The sequence below is a fragment of the Lissotriton helveticus genome, chromosome 12, assembly GCF_964261635.1.
Source record: "Lissotriton helveticus chromosome 12, aLisHel1.1, whole genome shotgun sequence".
Taxonomy (NCBI): Eukaryota; Metazoa; Chordata; class Amphibia; order Caudata; family Salamandridae; genus Lissotriton; species Lissotriton helveticus.
The window spans coordinates 226,184,917-226,205,464 of NC_136073.1; the positions used below are offsets into that span (position 1 = coordinate 226,184,917).

Sequence of the window (20,548 nt, forward strand, 5' to 3'; positions counted from 1 at the left end):
CACCATGAATCGAGACAAAGCTGCCGAAGAGCTTTTTGACAATCTTGCCAAAGGAATGTCCACACATAGAGCCACTACCATCAATGCCCCTAGCAGCACCAAGGAAGAAGGTCTGAGGGACAAATTTGTGAGACTAGAAAAACTGAAAAAATTAGAAAATTCAAAGTGGTGGGATGGCATCACCTTGAAACAGTATGTTAGACTCAAGCGCATACCGAGAGGTTTGAGAGCACAGATCTTCCCTACCTACGATAACTTAGACCCTGATCTTTTAAGCAAATGGGAAGACGCTTTGACTAACAACTCCAATATCCTCATGGATATTCTCATTGAGAGCTCTGACCGTAAGGTCGCAAGATTTCAAGCCGAGATTGCCATTTTGGAGCAGGAGATCAAAGACCTTAATCGTCCTGAATCCACTGTAAAAAATTATACAACACTAGACGAGATTCTTCTCAAACATCAGAATGAGATAAAGAGCCATAAAGCCAGACAGCTGAAAAGGGATGAGGCTGATTACACTGACGGCAGAATTTTCACATATGATAGGAAATACGACTATATGATCAATAAACCAACGTCCAAAAGCAGAGACAGAGCGAATCTTACTGATGCCAGCTCTATCTCGTCCAGCAGTACTTCACTGAGCACTATCAGCATCAGTGAAGATGAGTCCACCCGCACTGACAGCGAAACATCTCCTTTTTTATGCGTGATCCAGCGGATAAGAAGAGGTATCCGCGCAATAGAACCAAAACCCGCAGGGGCAGGAAGGGGAGGGGTAGAAGATTACCGGAAGAAACTCAGATCCGGGAACCAACAACAGTAACCGACACACAGGAGGGGGAGGTACAGGTCATTAATCTTTCATCCAAAACCCTCACCCCTAATATGATCTCCCTTCTGAGCAAAGGCCTCAACTTCAATCCTTTCTCAAACACTGATGTATGTAGACTTAAAATTGATTTGTTTAAGTTCACTCGTAAATTAAAATTGAAAAAGCATTTTTCCAACAAAATCATGTCTAATAAAAACTCTACAAATATCCCTACTGAGTTTGAACCTGATGTTTTGACTATCAATGACATTCAAGCCACACACCTCCTTCTCTCTATCACGGATGTAGAACGAACTCCTCAAGACATGGACACTCTGCTAGAGGAACTCAATATCGAATCAGATTTCAGTATTGTCAGTGGGCTCAAATCTAAATCTAAATGGATCCCCACACTACCGGGAGGGAACTCCATAGACAACTTCCACAAAAGAGTCTTGGAGGACATTGATAAACTAGAACTGAAAGACACTAAACGCACCTTCAGATATAAGGACAACCTAACCACAGGAGAACGAGCAGCCATGAACAGCCTCATCAAAGATCATGAGATCATTATAAGAGAAGCGGATAAGGGAGGGAACGTTGTTATCATGAACAAAAAGGACTATGATGAAGAAATCCTTAGTCAGTTACAAGATAACACGTGCTATCTACTTCTTGACCACAACCCCACAGCACCACTCACGACTAAGATCAACAAATCCCTCATCACCTGGAAAGACAGTGGTCTGATCAATGAGGACGAATATCTCTACATGAAAGTGATTAAACCCTCATACCCATGGTTGTATACCCTTCCAAAGGTACACAAAAATCACCCTTTTCCGCCCGGTCGTCCCATCATTTCCGGGATTGGTGGTCCCACGGAAAGGATTGCTGAATACGTCGACCTGTTCCTGGGGCCCCTGGTGCGTAACCTACCATCCTTTATCCAGGACACCAAACACATACTGAGTATTCTTTCTGATCTTCAGTGGCAACCTGGCAACTTTCTGGTCACTATGGATGTGGTAGCCCTGTACACCAGCATCAAACCAGATCTTGGACTCGAAGTCGTCACTAAAATTCTACAGAAGCGTCCAGCCACCATGTGGCAACACACCAACATGCTCATCTCCATGATGGACCTTATCTTGAATAACAACTCATTCATGTTTAACAATACATGGTACAGACAAACTAAAGGAGTCGCCATGGGCTCGAAATTTTCCCCTTCGTTTGCCAATCTATTCATGGGCGCACTTGAAAACGACCTAATCTGGGGCACCAAAGGAGCGACCTTTGTTGACTCAATAGTATATTGGGGGCGTTACATAGATGATTGTTTCCTGATTTGGTCCGGTACACATGAACACCTGATGGATTTTTACAGGCATCTCAACCACAACACGTGGGACATGAGGTTCACCATGGTGGCGAGCCTAGACAGGATTGAGTTTCTAGACCTGGAGATTTATATCCTAGACAACAAACTGTATAGCAAACTCTTCAGGAAGGACACCGCCTGTAATGCGATTCTGCACGCAAACAGCGCTCACCCATCCCACCAGATCAGCAGCATACCTTTTGGAGAATTCCTAAGAGCTCGAAGAAACTGCAGTAACGATCAAGATTTCGAAAAAACATTGAAAAGCATGCAGGAACGTTTCAAGAGAAGAGGTTACTCAGATGACCTGATCAAAAAAGCGACATCTAGGATCATGAGAATCCAAAGAAAAGACACTCTGAAGGACAAGCCCAACAAAAAGACAGACGATCTTGGGACTATCCGCATTATTACCGATTTCAGCAACCACCACCAGGCACTACGCAGGACCTTCAGCAAACACTGGAACATTCTCAAGAAGGACAAGAACATCTCGAATTACATAGGAGAACATCCTCAGATCACCTACAGAAGAGGCAGAACTTTGAGGAACAGATTAAGCCCTTCAATCCCTCGGAGCAGTACAGAGGAAAATTGGTTGACCAAACGCAATACTGGCTCCTACAAATGTGGGTTCTGCTCCATGTGCCGGTGGGCTAAACACAAAACTACTGAATTTCACGACACCAAGGGAGAAACCTACAACATCAGGACCAACATTAATTGTACCACACGCTATGTGGTATACATAATCGAATGCAAATGCAAAAAAATCTACGTGGGGAGTACCATCCGTCCGCTAAAAGAAAGAATAGCAGAACACATAAGGGCGCTACACAAACAGGATCCTAGATATCCAGTTGCCCTACATGCGGCTGCGTGTGGGGAACAATCTCTGGACAAACAAGTCTCGTTCTATGGGATTGACACTGTCCCCATTGGTGCACGAGGCGGTAACAGAGAACTTAAGCTGAGACGCCTGGAGGCGACATGGATTCTCCGCCTTCGTACCGTGACACAGGGGCTCAACTATGACCAGGAGATGCAATTCTTTTTAGGAGATTGAACCCCTGTATTCATTTCCTGCACATATAGTTCTATTAGCCGTAAGCTTGCCTACTTTGTAACTATCTGACAGACGTGTCATGCTCTGCCCTATCTGCTCACCTTCCATTGCGAGCACCACGCTCTCCTAGACACACCCACCTACCGGGGGAGTTTACGCTCTAGTTCTCCGCATACGGGCACCGTCCCAGATTCAGATAAATTCACTTCCGGGTCGGAACCACGTGTCCGCACCCGGAACCGCTGCGTGGAGGCACCCATCCCGCAGGTCTCGCAATAACTACCGGTAAGATATTTTTCTTCTGTCACCATACAGATATGCTATAGTTCGATCCTCAAATCTCCCAATAAGACCGCACAATCCGGTCTGCATTAACGAGCTTACCGACGCTCGCCTTTCCTTATCTCGTCCTCTACAGATCTCGTACTTTGGAGCGATCACAAGACTCCGGAACACTCTTCTCCGATCATTCAACCCAGTCACGCTAGCACCTCGAAGCGGATGCTTTATTTCATTTGGTGGCATCCATTTACTGGAGTCGCTTGGAGTACTGTTTTCTTTACATAAAGGTGAGAATCTTCACTCTTACATTGGGATACATTTACTTTGAGTGGTCCCGTCACCTCACCCGCGCTCCGCCCTGATCCTATGGGGCATAGTTTAACCCATGACAGCACATGAGTTTGGGGTGTTACAAATGCAGCATTCTTTTTATACTTCCCATTAGCATCGTTCACACTGCATGATCCTTGGAATCTGGAGCCACATCCACCTACCTACGTCTACCTGGTCTCGAGCAGGGGCCGGGTCGGAAGTATCACCGGCTTAGCGGTGAGTTTCTATTAATTGTGTCTACAATATTCTCTCGACAGTAACAGCACCCGTTCTTGGGATCTAAGACAGGTGTACAGTGCTACATGTTATGTTTGAACTGGTCCTGATACTTTGTCTTGCCCTTTTGTTTCTTCCCCCCTTTTTCCACTCCACAGACCTGTGGTCCTTTTCCTTCGCGCTACAGGTAGGAAGCGCCTAGCCAATCCGCCTCACTTCCTCAATAGACTCTGTGCGCATGCACTTTTTTACTGTTTGAATCTACCTGCGTCCCGTGTTGGCATGTTTTTGCACCACCAATAGAGGACTGCTAATTATTATGATCACGGGATACTCACTACCAACCGTCTTCCTCCAGCGAACCTGATCACCAAACGTACATGGCGACCGGTATCCACAGCACCAGCACTCTCTCACGCACCTCTATCCATTCACCTCCGGCGTCCGATGGAACGTTTTTTCACCTTCACTTTGTTTGGCACATTGTGCTTCCACCATGCAATCTGTTTTATTTAAAACAATTCATCATTGCCACGACCTTCACTTGCACTCTCACGCGCACTAGTAAACTGGACACAGTTATGAATCTCTTTAAAATCGTTTATGTTTATACCGTGTGGACATCATATTCCATCATGTACTTTGTATCTTCCCCAGCCCTGATGAGTCGTGCAAGCATTGTTACCGCTTGACGACGAAACACGTGTCGGCTGGCCGTCCATGCAAATAAAGAGGAATCGTACTACATCGCTTCCCCTTTTTGTTCTGCACTTTGTTACTTGTACTCATTTATGCCCATTGAGACATCTCTCTCTGTACTGTAATTTGGTGTGCATTTGGTATTTGTTCTTACATTGTTTAGCGTGTGCGTCGCACACCCTTTGAGGGGTTTAGGGCCTTTTCCCCTCGCCTACTTGCACCCAGACCTATCCATTCCCAACACTAACGTGTGCAGTGCGCCCAGTATCTCCCTGTACCTCTAAAAAAACCCAGTTCTCCATAGACTTTACATTCAAGAGGGAGCACACATTTACACTTTTAATTTAGCCACATTTTGTATATATAAGTTGCTTTGTGTCTGGTAACAGCTGTGTATTTCATAACTTTTAGAGGTGCAAGTCACATTTGCAGGAGGACAAAGCTTTGTGAATTGGGGTTTTAGTGTCTCAGCCTTTGTGCCCCCAGTGACCCCAGAGACTTCATGGAAGCCTCTCCTATATCACTACACTGATCCACTGTTTTCCAAGAGCCAGCAGACATCACTGGAGTGTATAACTCATTCGCATAAGAATCTGTCCTGAATGTCTTATTTATCCAACGGTCCATGGCAATCCGGAGTAAACCAGGGGAGGAAGTAATAAATAAAAACAATCCAGACACCAACACACAAAATACAGCAAATGAATGGCACCTCTAACCAGCCAATCTCACAATGTTTTTTGCAGGCCATTGTGAGAACCCAATAGACTATTTAATAACAATCAATCAATCAATCTATTTGTAGAGCGCGCTATTTACCCGTGAGGGTCTCAAGGCGCTGAGTGAGTGGGTGAGGAGTTTGAAGGTGAAATGCTATGATTTATTGAACGGATGGATGGACAGGCTATTTAATAACTAATGCTATGATTTATTGAACGGATGGATGGATGGATGGATGGATGGACAGGCTATTTAATACAAAATGCTATGATTTATTGAACGGATGAATGGACAGGCTATTTAATAACAAATGCTATGATTTATTGAACAGATGGATGGATGGATGGTTGGATGGATGGACACCCTGTTTAATAACAAAAGCTATGATTTGTTAAACGGATGGATGAATGGATGGATGGATGGTAGAGTGATTGAAAGGCTGGGTCGATGTTTGAAAGGGTCAGGTGGATGGGTGTGTGATTGGACGGATGGCCGAGATATACATATGAATTGAATGGATAGACAGACTGATAGACTTGAATGATTTATATCTGGCACTTGATATGCTTCGAGGCTTTTCCTGCAGACAGACATGGAGCATGGTGCATCAGATAACGTGGGTCAAGAGTTGCGCATCTCTTGGGTTTTTGACCTTGAATCAGCGGACCGCTAAAAACCAGACACATGTACCAATTGACCAATGGGAAGCCAACAAGGGAAAGCTGCCTCCCGGTCACAGCCGAAGTTGCATTGTCAGGCACTGGTGACGTTGAACGAGGTATTGTGTCAGTCAGTCACAAGTGCACTGCAGGAGCTGTTCAAAGTGGAGAGCGCGGCACCCAATTGGCGCGACTGCAGTGATGCTGAAACAGCAACCACTGCCAGGCTCACAACCTTACCTGCATTGCAGCTTCAACACAGGTCCATGTTTCCACTTTCTCTCTGTCTACCCACCCTCCACTCCAGCAGCTAATGGCTCGCAGCATTCGACATGTATTTCTGATGAATGTCTTCAAGTTACCCTACTGTGTGTCTGGAAAACGAGTTATCCTTTGAGGCTCGGGGGAGGGCGCGCGGTGCTCAAAACATCCAGAGTTATGAAAATGGTGAACTACCGACATATTCATTAAATGGCGCCACATTGTACGAGAATGTCTGATTAAGGGATTTTCCAAGCATTCCATTGAAGTCAGCATGCTTGCAGCCTGGACCAACCTGAATCCGTGCACACTAGCTGAATCAGTAAGGATTTGTTTCTTGCGGTATTACCTCATCATGGATTCAGTCCTAGAGTTTTCTTTCTCTTGTCCGAATCCTTGCACACTGTGGGGCAGATTTACAATAACTGGCACATCCCTGCATATCAGCAGGGATGCGCCATTACTGTGCGCCGCAGCTCCGCCACCCTGGATGCGTCACATTTACAATGCGGCGCACCATGGGGCCAAAACGGCAGAGATGCGTCACGCATCTGTGCCGTAAAAGCGGCGCATTGCTGGAGTTGCATCGCAAGCGCGACGCAGCTCCAGCAATGCTCTGGGGGGCCCTATATCCACAATGCCGCATCAATCCTTATGCCTGCTTCAAGCAGGCGCAGGGTTTTGACGCAGCATGGGCCCAAAAGTGGCTGAGTGAAATCTTGCAGATTTCACTCAGCCACTTTTGGGAGGCGTTCCTGCGCCGTAACGCCCCCCTTCCCCCTGGCCTCTTTCTGGCGCAGGGCTTTACAACGTGACGCATCTGGGAGATGCGTCACGCTGTAAATAACCCGCACCATGGCGCATCTTTTGCCCCGCCGCTGCATCACAAAAGTGACGCAACGGTGGCATAAAAGAAGCGCAGGGGGCTTGTAAATCTGCCCCTTAGTGCATCATCAGAGAGGATTTGTTTCTTCCTGCATTATTTGGTCTTAGGTATAGCTAAATGGCTTTCTTTCTCCAGACTGAAACCTTGCACACTAGCTGAATCATCAGATATGATTTAATTATTTCGGCATTTCATGGTTTTAGATATAGCCTCATGGTTTTCTTTCTCCAGACCGAATCCTTGCACACAAATAGAATCATAAGAAAGATTTGTTTCTTCCAGCATTACCTAGTCTTTTTTTTTTTTTAACATTTCGTTATTAGGATATTTTTACAACATAGTCGCCCTCCCTCTATGTCCCCCTCCCCCCCCCCCCCGAGTCCCCCACCCAATCCGGTCAGCCATTATATATAACAAATGAATAGAAAGATAAGAAAAGAAAGAATGAAAAAACAAGACAAGAAATCAGAAATACATCTCGTCCCGAACATAATGCCTCATATTGTAATCATATTAAGACTATTTCAGGTATAAAACAATATATTTTAGCTTCAGAATGTGCCTCAGCTGGTTTTTTATTTTCCGTTTTTTTTTTCTTTTTTTTGTTTTGTTTTTGTTTAGGGGGATTCAGTTTCAAGAAAAAATATAGCTCATTCATACATAATCGTGAATCATCGAGATTTTACCTCAGGTTGCAATCACATTAGCTTTATTTTATGAGTAGACCATTAGATTTAGGATTCTTGATGTTGCATCCACTGTGTAAGGGGATCCCAGATTTCAAAACTCTTTTTTTTCCTTTTTACTCCCTTCCGCCGATATATGGCAGTCTCTAGACTGTATTATTATTATTATTATTATTATTATTAATAACGAATTTTATATAGCGCCTGGTTACCCTTGGGCATCCCCGCGCTCATCCAGAAAAAGACACCACCACACTAGGCACAAGAATTAGACAGGGAACAGATACGTTTTTAAAAGTTTACGGAACCGTAAAAAACTCGTTTCCGAGCGCAAGTACAGAGGGAGAGAGTTCCACAGAGTAGCCACATTTATGGAAAATCTTCTGCCACCGGCTCTTGCCTTCCTCACCCTCATAACCTGCAGCAGGTGTTGATGGTCAGAACGGAGAGAGCGGGAGGCCTTGTAAGACTGAACCATATCCCCTAAAATAGGTGGGCCTTTCCCCTGCAGAATTTTGTGGGCCATACAGAGTGCCTTGAATTTCACCCTCTCTCTGACAGGGAGCCAGTGTAGCGCCTTCAGCGCAGGGCGAGCCGACTGACGCCTAGGAAGATCCGTCAGGAGCCTGGCGGCCGCGTTCTGCACTTGCTGCAGCTTGTTTAGGGTGGATTCTGGAGCACCCAGAAACAGTATGTTACTGAAGTCCAGCCGCGAAATGATAAGCCCCTGAATGAGTAACCTCCTAGAGGCCACTGGGAGGAGAGGTAGAATCTTCCGGGCTGATCGGAGCAGGCCGAAACACACGCCTGCGATCTTTTTTGCGTGTGTTTTAAAAGAAAGGTCCTGCTCGAGCCACACCCCCAGGCTCTTGATCTCCTGCTTGGGGGTGGGTACGGGTCCCAGGCAGCTAGGCCAACTGCTAGGTGATAAGGAGGGAGGGGAATTCCCCAGCAGCATCAGTTCCGTCTTGGAGCCGTTAAGCTTGAGAGCTGAGCTACACATCCACGTGAAGATCTTATCCAAACACGTGTGCAGCCGGTCGGGTTGGTGAGCCGACTGGGAAAGGCCTACCACCAACTGAGTATCATCAGCATAGCTGATAATCTTGATACCCAGAGGCAGTACCACACTCTCCAGAGGGGCCATATAAATGTTAAAAAGGGTAGGGCTCAACGATGAGCCCTGTGGCACACCACACTGGAGAGGTACTGAGGATGATTTCTCGTGGCCTTCCCACACCTCAAATGTCCGGCCTTCCAAAAAGGAAGCGAACCACTTGAGGGCCATCCCGGAGACCCCCACCCCCGACAGCCGTCGGAGAAGCACCTGATGGTCTACGGTGTCGAAAGCAGCACTGAGGTCCAGGAGGATCACTGCCACCGATCCCCCTGAATCTAGCTGTATGAAGCTAGGAGTCTTGCCCGCCACTGTGAGAAGGTCGGGGGATTTGGATCCAGCCAGCTAGATGCTAAGCAGATTCTGTATACCGCCATGGAGACGAAAATGAGCCCCTGTATGCCCTTTGGCCTGATATCCCCATCGATTCCTAGCATTATTTCTCCTGATGGGATTTCTATTTCTGAATTCCATATTCCAGATAAGAATGCAGATATTTCGCGTCTAAGGAGTCCTAGTGTATCACATGTGGCGAATATATGGACAATATCGGCCTCCTGTGATGAGCATCTTGGACACTGGGTCCCTTTGCCTGTGCTCCATTTAGCTATTTGATATGGTGTGTAATATAGTTGGAAATAGGTTTTATAGTATTGCACTTGTAGTTTAGGTGACATTAGTAATGATTGCGAGAGCTGGAATGCCCGCTGTACTGAGTACTCATTCATATCTAGCTTATTTTGCCATTTTAGAGTGTGTTTCTCCATATCGTCTGGCAGTGTGGAAACTAGGTTATTATATATTTCTCCTATTTTGAGTGTAGTGTTTCGGTTAAGGATCTCTATTGTCTGTATTTTACGGAACTCTGCGCTTCCACCCCCTTTTTTCATTAGGAAGTCTCTAATTTGAAGAAATTTGAAGAAGTCTCTGTGTTCTAATCCAAACTCGTTCTTTAATTCTTCAAATGATTTAAAGCCTGTTGGTGTAAAAAAAGATCCACATCGAGAGAACCCTATGTTCACCCATCTTTTCATATGAATATCTGTAAAAATATTTGGTAGGTTATTGTTTTGCCAGAGGCTCGTGTACTAGGAATACCTTCCAATTCCAAGGAGCTTGCGTATATGTTTCCATGCGTTATATATGCCGGCTAATGTTTTGAAGCGGACCTTTTTGTAGTGGTAATCGTAGGTGAGTCACCACAGATGTTCGCCCGCCTCAGTTCCGAGAATAAGTTCTTGTGGTGTCGGAACCTCCCCCTCTTGTGCAGGATTCCTATTTGGAGTCAGTAGGATCTTACTATATTTCAGGAGTGTAGCCCACCAGTAGACTTTAAGATTAGGAACAGCGAGACCCCCTCTATCTCTCGGGAGCGATATATATCTGTAGGCTCTACGTGATCTTGTATAGCCTCAGATAAATCTAGAAAATATATTATCTATTGCTTTGAATATACGTTGGTCGAAATTTAGACATAAAGGGGCAGATTTATGTCGTACTTGCGCCACGTTTATGCCGCCGTTGCGTCACGCAACGGCGGGGAAACGTGGCACATCCCTGCGACCTATTTACAACGTGATGCATCTAGCCAGATGCGTCACGTTGTAAAGCCCTGTGCCACATGAAACCTGCGTCAGGTTTCATGTGGGTGTTCCGTCGCAGGGTGGGCGTTCCCTCGTAGGAAAGCCCCGTAAAACTGACGCAGTGAAATCTACAAGATTTCACTGAGTCAGTTTTACGACGCTGCTGGGTCAAATCCTTACGCCTGCTTGAAGCAGGCGTAAAGAGTGACGCACCACGTTATGTATGGGTGGCATCTGTACATTGCAGGAGTTGCGTCGCACTTGCGACGCTACTCCAGCAATGCGCCGCCCGTACACCACAAGATGCGTCACGCATCTGCCCTTCCTTGCACCATGGTGCGCCGCATTGTAAATGCGGCGCATCTGTGGTGCCGCAGGGAGGGAATTGCGTGACGCATCAGTTCTGGCGCATCCCTGCTGATTTGCAGAGATGCGCCAGAACTCATAAATCTGCCCCATAGTGCGGAAAAAATATAAAAATTTCGGAAAGTAAATCATTTTGATAACGTTACATCTGCCTATTAGGGTTAGATGTAAGTTATGTAGTCTACTAAGATTACTCGTTGTTTCTTTCAAGAGTGGGTCTATATTGATTTGAACTAGTTGATCTAGATTGGATGTAATTTTGACGTCCAGGTATAGGGCATTTCCCACAATCCTTTCATCTCTGTAATTTGTATTTTTATTAATAATTATCTGGGCCTTGCCCTGATTTAATTTATACCCGGAGATCTCTCCAAAGAGCCTAGCCTCTTCTTCCATCATTTTTACGGCTTCCCGAGGATTACTTGTGGCTATCGCGATGTCATCCGCATATGCTAGAGTCTTGGTGGGTCCATTTGGGGTCTTGATGGGTAAAATTTTCTGGTTAATCTCAAGTTTGCAGATAAATGGGTTGATAAATATCGCAAACAATAAAGGGGAGCACGGGTACCCCTGCCTTGTCCCTCTAGTCACCTCAATCTTGTTCGACAGTCCCCCATTTATCATAATGACTGCTTCTGGGTTATGATATAAGCTACGTGTAGCATTAATGAATTGTTCCCCGATCCCACTCTTTGACATAGCAGTCCATACATATCGCCAGGAGACCCTATCGAAAGCCTTTTCTGCATCCATAAGTATAAGCGCCATAGGGTCTCCTGTAACTTCCGCTATGTCAAAGAGTGTGATAACCCTTTGTACATGATCCGTGGTGGGCTTACCAGGGACAAATCTGTGTTGCCGGACCGAGATGATCTTATGAATAACAGGAGCTAATCGTCTGGCTAATAATTTGGCGTAGATTTTGGAATCGCAATTGATTAATGTGATCGGGCGATAGGATCCCAGTTCTGTTGGGTCCTTGTTTTTCTTTGGAAAGACCACAATTTTGGCCCACGCCCATGATTTTGGTGGTTTCTCCCCTTGGAAAACTTGTATCATTAGATCAGTTAAACAATTTTTCAGAGAATTATGAAATCTGACATAGAATTCAGCGGGTATTCCATCCAGACCTGCTGCTTTCCCTGAGGCTAAACTATTGATGGATAGCAAATTTTCCACCCACTGTGGTGTAGCCGCTAGATTATCTTGGTCAATTTGTGGGAGTTGCATTGTAGTAACCTGATCTAGATATGCGTTGATAAGTTCTTGGTCCTTATTAGTTTCTTTATATAAATCTTGATAATATTTTTGAAATTCTGACCTAATCTCTTCTGGATCTTGCCTGAGAATGTTGTTATGATCTTTGTCCTCTTTAATTGTATTTGCAGTGTTTTGTTGTCTAGTGCGGATGGCTAGATGATGGCCTATTTGCTTGCTGAGTTCATATACTTTCTCTTTTTGAATTGTGGCTTTACATATTGCTTCATCCGCGAATATTTCCGTTAGTCTGTGTTTTGTGATGGCCACCGTTCGTGTTGCCATTTCTATATTTATACCCCCTTTAATTGCTCTTACAAGCTCTTCCTCAGCTTCTGTCAGTTTTCCCTGTAGTTCAGTTATCTTTTGTTTAGCAGCTTGATTATTCCTTATTGAGAAGCGTAGTGTTTCACCCCTAATTCCGGCTTTTAATGTGTCCCACACTACGTCTAAAGGTGCACTACCCAGGTTGTCTGTCAGAAATTCAGGTATCCACTTCTCTATAAGTTGGCAGTATTTCTCATTCAATAGTAGAGCCCTTTCGAATGTCCAGCTGTTTTGATCTTGTTGGATTTTATCGATGTCGATGCTTAAGATTAATGGGTCTGACAGGACCCTCGGTAGTTTATCAATGTGGCATTTGGTAATAATGGTGTGGGAGACCCGCATATACTCTAATCTGGCAAATTTGAGATGAGGATGGGAGAAGAACGTGAACCCTGATTTATGGGGTTATTTAGATTACCTGGTCATAGATATAGTCAGATGTTTTTTTTTTCTCTAGACCGAATCATTGCACACCACCTGAATTATCAGGTGGGACTGGTTTCATCCACCATTACCTGGTCCTTGATTCGATTAAACTTTCTTTCTCTAGACCTAATACTTGCACATGGTCTGAATCATCAGATCAGCTTTGTTTCTACCACATTACCTAGTCTTAGATCTGGTCTGATAGCTTTCTTTGTCTGGACTGAATCTATGCACTCTAGCTGAATAACCAGATAGGATTTGTTTCTTCTGCCATTACCTGGTCATTGATCTGATTTCATAGCTTTTAATCTCCAGGCCAAACATTGCACATTAGCTAAATTATCAGATTGGATTTGTTTTGTCCATCAACTGATCTTAGACGTTGTCTCATAGCTTTCCTTTCGTAGGCAAAATCTTTGCACACTCTCTGAATCATCAGATAGGCAATGTTTTTTTACGGCATTACCTGTTTGTAGATCTGGTCTCATGGATCTCCATCTTTAGCCCTAGATGTGCCCTAACGCACTTTTGAGCCTTAACAAAAGGTGTAAAAGGGCTATATAAATGCTAGAATTGAGGCCCACCTTCCTATTTGCAGACATGGTCTATGGTAGAAATGGGCACTTGCAGATCGAGTCCAATTGAAGACAATCAAGTGGCTTTAGTTATTTATTTGGAAAGGCCAGGCCAGAAGGTGGACCCAGAAGAACTTTGTTGGCCTTTCGAGCTTGTAGCCATAGTAGGTGAAGAAAGGGGTGTCGACAGTGGTCAAGGAGGCAGATGTAGCTCATAACGTCCTGCTTTAAATGAGATTCTTGTAAGGCAATTCCTGATCTTCCAATCTTCCCTTTAATGAGGCAAACTTTGTTAGCCTCACCATTAGCAATGACTTCACGGAATGGAATGAGAAGTACACAGTGCACTAAACCTGAGGGAATGAAAGCGCTAGGGCATACTTGGAAAGCAATAGGAAGAGACCTAGAAACCACACTTACGGGAGAAAGAAGAGCCAGGTTTTAAGATGCTTGCAAAACACAGCGAAGGACTTCAGGGCCACGATGGGCACAGGTAAGTATTCCACAACTTAACCGCCACCACCGAGAAGGAGAGGCCACCCCATCTGGTTTTGCGGGGCCTGGGGACAATAATGTTCCTGTGAAAGAATGAACTAAGCAGTCTTTTAGTTGTGTACCACTGGAAGGATGTTTTAAAGAGCGCAGGACCTTGATGGTGGAAAGCCAGGAAGAACATGCAAAGAGCTTCATATACTACATGCTTTCTTGGTGGCAGCCAGTGTAGGGAGTGAATGCCATCCCTCACAAAAGATGTTTAGGCACATTTAAAACAAGGTGGGCTGCAGCATTCTGAATAACCTGACGCTTATTCAGCGAGGACTTGATGTCAGATAAAAAGCATTGTAGTAGTCTAAGCCAGATGTTATTAAGGCGATGACCACTGGAACGCGAAGTACAGAAGGGATTAAAGAAAAGATTTTCTTGAAGGTCCTGATGATGGAGAAACAAATTTAACCCCCATGTTTTTAGCTGATTCAGCCGGAGATGGTATAGGGCACTAAGTGCTAAGCCCCAAAAGATCAAGACCTTAATTTTTTCAGGATTCATTTTTTAAACAGTTATCCAAACACTGATGCCATTCCTACACTGTTTAAACTTTTCTGCCACCAGAGGCAGATTGTCCAACATGGAAACAATAATTTGAGTGTCGTCTTGGAAACTTTTTATGAAATTGGCCTTGGAAACTTTTATGATAACCCAGCTTCTATCACATTGGAATCAAGGTCTGTGATTAAGAATGCATATTGTAATACTTTGGGTTCGTTAAAAAATAATGAATATTTGTTAAATCAGAGAGTCAAATTACAGCATCAATTTTATCTATCATTTACTATACATACGCAATGGTGTTTTTATCCGACCAGATTTCGATTAAATGCACCGTACTTTTTAGTAGCTTTCCCGAAGCAAGGGGGTTGGTGTGAGAGGCTACCACCCTGCCCATGTGATAATGAAGTCAAACAATGCACTTTGCACTTTGTACTTTTTTGCACACTTTATAAAACTCCAAGAGTCCGATTTATTAAACCGATTTTAAGAGAAATCCGACCCTGTAATTTTAAAGAAGATTTTGAGCATTTAAGATCATTGCAAACCCCGGCTATATGTAGTGCTGTGCTTAGCTTTATCAGATTGGCACTTATAATTAGAAATCGTTACTAATAGCAGGAAAAACTGGTTTTAATATCTTGTATTTTAGATTGTAAGAAAAGGAAACTAATGAAACTGATAAATTCTATGGATATATTAAGCTTATTTGCACATTCCTTTGGTAGCTATCTTATAAAAACTAAGTAGGTTGGTGTGAGAGGCCAACCTTCTGATATATGTGATGCCATAGATTGATAATATATAGCAAAATTTTATATTGGCCTTTATAGCTCATAAAATATGGAAATATTCAATCATGGTTGTAAAATTAAGTGGGTTGGCAGTAGTGGCTAACTAATTCACATATGCAATATTTTAATTTAAAATGCACAGTGCACTTTATACATGTCAGATTGTGTTTTTAGATGTATTTTAGCAGGTTAGTATTTTTAGAACCATTGGAATGATTTATACAAGTTTAATACAGAAGAAAATGTCCATTGATAATGTGTCTGTGATTTCCCGTATGTTGCTTGCCTGAGCCTTGGATAAGAAATACCGTTTGTGAATCTTTGTATGTTAAAAATGTATACTTTTTATGATTATTTTCGAATCGAATAAAGTTGTTCATGATGATGATGAGTGTCGTTTGCATAGGGGACCACTTATAAACCGAATGAGTGCCCCAACTCAGCAAGGTGCAGATGCACAGATTGAAAAGAGTGGGAGTGCGTTAGGACCCCTGGGGACCCACAGGGGAGCTTGGAAGCCTCCCCTCTAAAATCTCCACAACTAACTGTCCGAACCCCATCAGGAAGGAGGTCCAAAGCAGTGGCCCTCCCCCCCACTCTTTGGACAAGACGGGAGAGTGATCTACTATCAAATGCAGCCAACAGATCCAGCATCACCAATATAGCAGCACTCACCTGGTGAACTTGGCAATGAATGGAGTCTGACGTGGCAACTAACGCAGACTCTGTATTATGACCACATGTGAACTTGTTCTGAAACGGATCTAGGAGATCCTGAGTATGAATGAATTTACCCAGCTTATGGTTAATATACTTTTCTAACATATTTACTGGAGTTGGCAGTAGTGTGATGGGGCAACAGTTTTTAAAGTCCTCTGGGTCACCAGTCAGACTCGTTTGCAGATGAATAACAATAGCTTCCTTCAAAAATACAAGGGGGTAGATGTATCAAAATTCCATTTTGCGATTTCTTAATAGCGATTTTTAAGGAATCGCTATTACGAAGCGCAAAATGGAATGTATGTAAAAAATCGCTATTTTTTAGCGATTTCTTAGTCTTCCTTATTTGCGAATTCGCACTTTGTGAATTCGCAAATAAGGAATAATTTCCCATGCATTCCTATGGGCCAGGAGGCCCATAGGAATGATTGCGAAATATTTCTCAATTTGTGAATCACATTTTGCGAATTCGCAAATTGAGAATAGTTTCAAGGGTGCAGGGGTGTCTCAAAGACACCCTGCTGCACCCCTGAAATTTACATGTGTGTGCATATGGCGCACATACATGCCCTATGGGCATGTATCTGCGTCACATGCCACCTTCACAAATGCCAAATAGGGCATTTTTAAATGAAATCGCAAATTACCACCAACTTGTAGTTGGTGGTAATTTGCGATTTCTTAACCAAAATTCGCAATTTCAGAACCCCACATACATCGCATTTAAGGAATCACAAAATTTGCGATTCCTTAAATGCTTAAGAAAAATAAGGAATCGCAAATTATTGCGATTCCTTATTTTGCGATTTTTTAATACATTCCCAAAAATGCAAAAAGGACTTTTGCGATTCGCAAAGGCCGAAATTCGTAAAAAGGCTTGATACATCTACCCCTAGGATACAGTCCTGCTTCTAATATCCATTGACGACCTCTTGTAAAAAAGTTGCAATCTGATCTGGAGCAAGTTGCAGAATACTAGGTGGGCAAGGGACATCAGGCAAACCAGATTTTATATTCATAAGATCCTTAACCACCTTGCAGAGTTCATTTGGGGAATTAGTAGCAGATCTAATTTTCTTAACATAAAAAAGATAGGGGGGAGGAGCTTCGCGCGCATCCGAGATGGCCGCCTGAGCACAGGGCTCCCGAGGACCCTCGCTGCCTCCCGCATTTATCCTGGACAATATCCTGATTTGATGGAAGATCATTGAAGGCACAGCCCAGCGGATGTACTAGCAGGTTTTTGGGTCGGAATCGGAAGCAGGGTCCCCGAGTTTTGCCGTCTTGAAATTTGCGGCCTTCTCCATGGAACAGCCTGGACCTTGAGTTGTAGCAGTGCCCAGGTCGTAATTTAACAACAACGGCTCGAGGGGATCAGACCACAGCCTCACTTCACTTTCGGTTTCGTTTCTCCGGCGCGCTGTCTCATATATGCAGTGTGTCTGTTGATCGGACGAGCCCCGATGCCAGCTTATTGAGTTTCGAGCGAGCGATTGTTTGGCTGTGGACTCCACTTGGCTCAACTTTGCCTCCTGTATTCTTGTGTGTGAATTTTAAGGAGCCATTTGGACAAGATCCCAAGCCTTCCTCCGGGGCACCCGATTCGCCATGACGGGCAAGCCTGAGGGTGAGAAACGGAAGGTCAAGACCACTATCCGTGGAGGTTCAACCCAGACGAATGTCATGGATCGCTATACACTTTCTAAAGGATCCTCTGGTGGCGCACCTAAGACCCGGGAGGAGGTTGTTGACGATCCTGCTGTGTTGGCGGACTTAACGCTACAAGACGTGATGGGCGCCATTGCTGGTATTCAGTCTTCTATTGGCCAACAGTATGAAGCCTTGGCCCTAAAGTTGGACACAGTGGCTATTGATGTTTACCTCATTCGAACTGATCTGGCCAAGACGAATGAGAAAGTGAAGTCATTGGACCTAAAGACATCCAGCCTTACCACGGATGTGTCCGACTTGCAAACAGAAGTGCGCAATCTTAGATCTGCTAATGACTTTTTCGCTCGTCGTTTGGAGGATTTTGAAGGCCGTGCACGGCGTAATAACGTACGTATTATTGGGGTCCCGGAAGATTCTAGTTCCCTCGCCACTGATCTTCGAGTGGAGGACCTCATTCTTAATCATCTTGCACCAAAGGGCCTGAGCAAATTCTTTGCCATCGAACGTGCGCACAGAGTGCCAGGGGGACAGGCGAAGCCCGGTCTTCCCCCCGTCCCATTATTGCACGGATCTTCAACTTTAGAGATCGCGACGCCATTTTGCAGGCGGCACGGACAAGTGGCCCTACGCAGTTCGAGAACGCCGCTGTGAATTTTTATCCGGACTTTTCTCAATCCGTCCAGAAACAACGTATGGGATTTCAAGGTGTGAAACGGCGACTAAGAGATATGGAACTAAAATACGCTATGTTATTCCCGGCCCGACTACGTGTTGAATATGACAATCGCACAGTCTTCTTTGTCAGGCCTGAGGAAGCGAGTGATTGGTTGGACACTTTGCCGACTCGCCGTGCTGGCCAAGAACATGCTGGTGGTGCTGAAGGGGGACTGATGGACCAAGAATGATTATGGTGCCTGCGTCCGGAACACTGCTCAGAGTGACCAGCTGCAGCTCACTTACTTTTTTGATCATTCCATTCGTATCTTGGGAGGTAGCGGGGATGGCGGGACTCTTTCCTCCTCTGGGGTTTTCTTTGTGTAGATTAGTTCCTTGTTTGTAATTGTTAGGGTGACAGGCACACTGCAAATTGGGGTGGCTTTTGAGTTGGTGCAGGGGTGCAGGGTGGGGGGAAGTTGTGTTGGGAACCTTGGGGGGGGGGGGACATGTTCTGGGATTGTTTGTTTTTTCTTCTTCAAGGCAAGCTACTTTCATTCTCTTTGACGTTGGTGTGATGCTCGTTTTGCGATGGGAGTTCATTGTGGATCTGGATGGGGGTAGAGGGTTGAGGGTATTATGCTGGAATGTGAATGGGTTGGGTGATCGTATAAAGAGAGGGGTGGTTATGCAGCTGTTGCGGCGCCTTTCGCCTGATGTCGTTTTGCTACAGGAGACACACTTGATAGGAAACACTTGTCACGCTCTTAATAGACGGGGTTATCATCTTGCTGCCCATTCTGGATTTACATCTAGTTCCAGAGGAGTGGGTATTCTGCTTAGGGTTTCCCTCCCCCTCGAGGTTGATGATGTGCTCCTTGATGCCAGGGGTCGATATGTTGCACTTGTCGGGCGGTGGGAGGGTAAACCAATCTCGTTAGTGTCAGTTTATGTCCCCCCAGGCTTACAATCCACGACATTTATGGACCTGGGGCGGATGGTTCTGGGTCTCCCGGAGGGTGTTTTGATACTGGGTGGTGATTTTAACTCCGTAATTTCTGGCAGGATAGACCGCTATCCCCCCGAGATCTTCCTGCTGCGCAATCCTGGTTGGGTGACTTCCTGGAAACTTTGGGCCTCATAGACTGTTGGAGGCTAATGCATCCAGAGCAAACACAGTTTACTTTCCACTCGGGAGCTCGTGGTAGTCTTTCTAGATTAGATTATGTCCTGATACCGGCGGCACTGTCCCCCTCGATTGGAGAGATTAGACACTTGGCCCGGGGTATATCGGATCATTCCCCTATTTGGTTTCATTTTAATCTTAACGCCGGGGCCGAGGGGAGGGTGACTCCGATTAACCCCTGGTATCTTCTTAACCCTAAGACTCGCACTGAATTGATTAAATCATTTGATCTGTATTTTACTGAGAATGCTGGTTCTGTAACCTCGCCTGTATCGTTGTGGGAAGCTTTTAAGACTGTGATCAGGGGACAGGCATTGTCTTTGGTGGGGTGTGCCAAGAAATGTAAGAATGAGGCAATTGTTCGGCTCGAGACTGAAATCACAGACCTGGAGACTGCATTGGAGCGGGGGGTGTCTCGAGAAGCATTACACGTCCTCCGCCTTAAACAATTAGAATATAAAACGTTGGTTACTGATGCGGCAAAGATGATGAGTAGGGAACAACAGGGACGGCGGTATGATGTGGGTGATAAAGCAGGAAAATTGATTGCATGGCTGGATAGAAGGGAGAGAGCAAATCGAGTAGTTCCGGTGGTTGAGACATGTGGTGGAGTGCGTGTAACGGACCCTGTTGAGATTGTTGAATGTTTTGCTGATTATTTTCGAAAGGTCTATACATCGGTGTCCGACAGGCCCGAGGAGGATTCGCAATTGTTGCTTCGGGATATAGCACTTCCATGTTTGTTGGAATCGGATCGGGACTGTTTGGATGCCACGCCCTCGGTGGATGAGGTGGCTCTCGCGCTACACTCCC

The 20,548-nt window shown here is 44.9% G+C and overlaps 1 non-coding gene across 1 annotated transcript; it reads left to right on the plus strand.

The window, feature by feature from the left end:
- Positions 1–16,854: 16,854 nt before the first annotated feature.
- Positions 16,855–17,045, plus strand: LOC144801135 (small nucleolar RNA snR46). Its single transcript, XR_013605006.1, has one exon. It is a non-coding gene; the product is annotated as a small nucleolar RNA snR46 (small nucleolar RNA).
- Positions 17,046–20,548: the final 3,503 nt, after the last annotated feature.